This window comes from Austrofundulus limnaeus, unplaced genomic scaffold (genome assembly GCF_001266775.1).
Source record: "Austrofundulus limnaeus strain Quisiro unplaced genomic scaffold, Austrofundulus_limnaeus-1.0 Scaffold355, whole genome shotgun sequence".
Taxonomy (NCBI): domain Eukaryota; kingdom Metazoa; phylum Chordata; class Actinopteri; order Cyprinodontiformes; family Rivulidae; genus Austrofundulus; species Austrofundulus limnaeus.
In genome coordinates this window covers 218,541-223,752 of record NW_013952757.1, presented here as the reverse complement: position 1 = coordinate 223,752, position 5,212 = coordinate 218,541, and the positions used below count along the sequence as shown (strand labels likewise).

General features: G+C 39.7%; 1 long non-coding RNA gene across 1 annotated transcript; it reads right to left on the bottom strand.

Moving 5' to 3' along the window:
• Window positions 1-1,765: 1,765 nt before the first annotated feature.
• LOC106528009 (uncharacterized) lies at window positions 1,766-4,278 on the bottom strand. Its single transcript, XR_001311457.1, has 3 exons — window positions 3,152-4,278; window positions 2,839-2,935; window positions 1,766-2,141 (listed from the first exon to the last, which is right to left on the bottom strand). It is a non-coding gene; the product is annotated as an uncharacterized LOC106528009 (long non-coding RNA).
• Window positions 4,279-5,212: the final 934 nt, after the last annotated feature.

Below are 5,212 nucleotides of genomic sequence, written 5' to 3'. Positions count from 1 at the left end.
TGAGTCAGATGGGTCAAAAAAAAATCGGTTTTGGGTCGGATTTGCCTGCAGTGTGAACGTAGCCAATCACAGTGGTTGGAGTTTATGTTTCTCCAGTGAATAATTGATATGTTCATTTTTAGACTCTGTTGTTTTGGTCAGGATTAGGATCAGAATCAGGATTTATTATTAGAAATTAGAGGTCAGACCAGGGGTCAAAGGTTATGTAAATCTCAGACTGGTTGATTTTAGGCCTTGTAGTGTAGATTAAGATTTTAGAGTTAAAATTTAGACTCATGTTAATCTTAGGTCATCCTCTAACTGGTTAACCTTAGGCGCTGCTGTCTGGGTTAGGATTTGAGTTAAAATTTAGAGTTGAAATTTAGGCTCAGGTTAATTTTAGGAGGACGGTTAGGGTTATAATTATAATTTCATGGGCTGGAAACATAAGGAAGTGACTGCCCACAAAGCAAAATTTGTCTGGCCCAGGTCTGGCCCACACAATGTACTAACACCTGGCCCAGATACTTTTTTAAGATGGCATACCACAACCACAACTTAGCCAGTTGTGGTTGGATTATGTGTTCATCAACACGGCGGATGCGCGTGCAACCCAATTGCAGAAAGATCCGGTCGGCACCATTAAACTGGCCTCTATCCGCGTGTGTCTTTGGTGTTGTAACTTTAACCAGTGATGTTCTCAGCATACTACAACAATCTGTAACCTAGTGATAAAAAAGCTATGCAGCTAAATTAACACTAGTTAATGGGATACATCTGAATGACCCGTACATCTTACCTGGAGGTGAGTGGATCAGCGACGATAAAAAATGGCCCAAACTGCAGTGGCCCGACATCCATTGTTACCTGATYGAGACACCAAGTCYTTWTTCMCGGSAGAGCCTGAAATCCTACGAAACACTTGATGCCTACAGCTTTGTCACTGACAGTCATGTTCAGGACATATTATTACATGATTACAACGCTGAGAACGTTGTGGCACTGAAGACCGAGGTGCTACCGAGTCAAGCCAGACGGAAGCAACAACTTCTCAATGTCAAAGGTAAGAATTATTATCTATTATACTTTRATTACAAAGCTGATCAACTCCATTAATCAGTAAATTATACCATCATCCACTGTACTGTTCTATGGAGGACTTTAAATAACACTTAGTAGACAAAGAATGTAATAGATAAAAATGTTTTTTTATTATTTATATTATATTGCTATTAACTTTCAGTACTGTGTTGTTTCCCACACACATTCTGTTTTCTTGTGTTATCTAACGTAATCTGACTTTTTTTTTTTGATTTTGCACAGGTGACAGATGAAGGCCTGAAGAAAGACCAGAGTTTGGCAAGTGCATCACATTTTAAGTGTAATAAGCTTTTCCACTACGAATGTGCARCAGTAAAAAGAAAGATGAAGGAATGGTACTGCCAGCAGTGTAAATATAAATACTAAAAACGTTTAAAAAATAAATACAGTTCACAATGAAACATTTACTGGAACTGTTCCTGCAAATATTCAAAGTTTTCACTTTGTTCTTTGAGTCACTATTGTGCACCTTATAGAAAAAAAATATTTTGGTATCTATTTTCTTTATACAACATATGTGCAAATACGATCACTTTTTGATGTATTCTTAACTGCAATGTGYGGTAGTTGAAAGGCAGGAAAAACGATCCAGTGAACAATATAAAAATTACTATAGAAAAAACCAACATTGTGTTTTTCTCTTTTTTTCCCCACATGTGCACCGTTTAACAAAAAAAAAACAACATTTTGTTAATTGTTGCTTTTTAATGTCATCACTTCTGTATAAACAACAAATAAAAAGGTTTTGACTTTCATCAAGGTATTTACAGTTTATTGGTGGTCCTCCAGTGTCAGAGAGCTACGCACAACCTCTACACTTTATTTAACTGTCTGCAGGACCCAATCAAAGGGGACACTGGTCAGACCTGTGAAGAAGACCACCTGTGCTGCTTTACAGTTCAGAGAAGGACAGGAGAACTGTGTACTCCTGAGCATCATCTCTGATTTTTCATTCTCAGCTTTTATCTTGTTGATGTCCACAYGCAGGTTGTCACACTCTGTATGAAGTTGGACGTATTTCTGTTTGAGGTCATCGTGAACGGCCTTTGGGGCTGTAGCTTCTGAAGAAAAATAAATCAATAGATCATTAGAAATTTCATTAGTTTAAGTTTGGATCTATTGATTGCATTCTGAACAATCATTTAGACTGTGAAAAACACAACAAAACATGGCCCGATCGTTATTCCCAACAAAAATGTATACAAGAAACAGTGCTGTTTTTGACTGCCATTTTAATTTTAGCCTTAGTCTAAGTCTTTTGAACAAAAATACTTCTTAGTTTTAGTCAGTTTTAGTTATTTCTATATTTAATGGTTTTAGTCCAGTTTTAGTCGACGAAAGCTTAAAAAAATGTTTAGTTTTAGTCTTAAAAAAGAGAACATATTAGTCTTTACAAATTAGTTTGAGTAGTTTGTGTTAACATTTGTGAATTTGTGTAATTTGTGTTACTCTAAAAATGCCCAAAACAAAACCATTCTCACTTTGTGGCTTTATTTCTCAGAATTTGCTGAAGTGCAATGAACATACAMAATACACATGCCCAATATTATAAGCAATAAAGGGGAACACACATGTTCAACTCAAACTTGTCAGCCTGAATGAAGATTCATTTTATTTCTAAAAACGGACATCATGCAGTCCTAAACTTATTAAACTAAAAAAAATAATAATAAAAGTCCAGAATCACACACACCATCCTATCTGTCCCATTTTTTAGTCTCAACAAGCAACAAAGCACACAGAACTGATCATATTTACCGATTCAATTTTCCATCATTGTCTTTGCTGGACTGGGTTGAGTAGGAGAAGATTGATGGGACAAAGTTATGACTGTCAATTTCGTCAGATGCCACTCCTGCACAGAGTGTAGTCCAAAGACTGACGTTAATGAACAAAACACACCGTTCTCCAGCGCTAGCAACTCAAATTCGCATCACTGAACTAAGAAATCTTAGCGTGTAAGCTAGGTACACTCCTATTTGAATGATTAATTGTACATATTTATGTATAAGTAGGCTGCATTAATTGTGTTTATGAGACAGGACATGCTTGTTAGCTAGGCAGCGCTTACCTGATATGAAGTGGTCGCTGCAGCATTTTTAGTCATCTGCTCGAACCAATCGGTTCTTCTGATGGCTTGCAACCAGAGACGTCTCCTGTTAGCCTTAAAAGGGCTGCGAGTTGATGGAATTCTGTAAAAAATTGCACATTTTATTGTTTTTATCAAAGCGGTTTGTGCAGCCGACAACGCAACAAGACATGATGACAGGTTCTTTCTGCAGCGGACATGCGCAGTAGACCCGGATGGCCTGATAATCCCTCTATTGTAAAAGTAAGAGAGTTTTGATGAGCTGTAATGAGTAACTGCTGTCCTGAATTCTGAACTCGCCCACATTCCAACAGTGAATTCCCACTGGAGGGTCATTCCAGTTGAAATTTACAACTTGTAAGCGGGAAATTCCCACTTCCCATTCAGACACATTTAATTGGGAGAAAGATCAGGGCAGGTGAATGGAAAAACCTGACTCCATAGATTGGGGAGGGCAATCCTGGTCTTGGAGGGCCACTGCACGGTCACTTTTCTCTGCTCCAACAAGCCTGTTTTATCACACATCACTCAAATTAGGTGTATTGGAGCAGAGAAACAAGTAAAACATGCAGGGTTTCTCAAGGACCATCCCTACCACAGACACGTGTCAAATGTGGAGAGGCACTGCTTTGTTGAAAGCCTGTCCTGTGTCAGGAAGGTAAAATGTGGTGTGTCTCTTCAAAACATTTGCAAGGTTGGTCCTCTCCAATCAGCACTGCCATACAAGCACACAATGCTCAGAACATGTTACGGCTCTACTTGCTCATGTCGTCCAGGGACAGTACCAGTACAAAGTTCTAGCAGTCTAGCAGTGCTGGCATATCAAGGGGTTATTTGTCAACTGTATGTGAGCCATGAGGTACGGCAATGATATACTGTTTATAAGAGCCATAACTGGCCCAGATGTGCTTGATGTAGTGCTGGCACACGCATGGAGCACTTTTGGCAAAACACATCTGGGCCAACAAAAGGCTGTCATTCTTTGTGATATCTAACTGTAGGCCTTAAAGGCCCCCACATACTCGGGCGTACTTCGGTCTGAGGAAGTCTGCGTGGACTCGAGGTGGACTCAGTGCGAACTCGAAGCAGACATCCGCCGGACTGGTCCGTGCAGAGATAAATTTTTTACATCCGCGTCCGTGGTGCCGATAAACTGCAGGATGAGTTCTGTTTTGGATGCAACACCAAGCTGATAAAGTTTAGAATCGGTATCAATTGTGGATGAAATGGAGTCAAAGTTTGAAGAGGGTCTCATGGAGGAGATTAGAAAACTTTATGACGCGTCAAAGAAGGAACATAAGGACTTTCAGCGAGCAACAAAGTTGTGGGAGGAAATAGCTCAAATCCTGGGTAAGGTAGTTATTTTCTTTTGTTGTTTTAAAGCTAAAATGCAAACTGTCTCTTCCTCCTCGTCCTTGACACCAAGACTGAAATTGCGAGAAATTTAAGAATTTGTCTGGCGGTCAGTACGCCCGAGTATGAAGTCTCAAACGTCCGTGGACAATATGTGCAAAGTCCATGCAGCTCATGGAATATGCACAGTACGCCCGAGTATGTGGGAGCCTTAAGTCTTCTAACAGCTAACTAACAAGCTAACATGGTTTGTGTGAGTTCCACCAGTTTTCAACTCATAGGGGACAAAGACAGAGTGACAGTCATCTTAAGGGCTCGACACACGGGCAGCGACAAACTACAGCGATTAACGGCTGTCATGGTGAAACAGCCGACACACGGGATGTGATTGCAGCATTACGAATCGCACTCTCAGGTTGCTTGTCTTCACAAAATTTGATTGGTTCTTCTACTGCCTATTGTAAAGGTTATTGGTGGTTCACAAAAATGGGGGGTGTGCATTATGGACGTGTAAACTAAACAAATCTTGCAATGCTAATAATATTGAATAAAAACACACACCAAGATACAATTTTATAAGGAAAAACTTACCGGATAACTTCACCCTGGCGCCAACAAATTTCCACAAAGCTGCCGTTTTTAGTAATCACTTGGTGAAAGTGTTAGCTAACTGCAGTGTGTAGCATACTC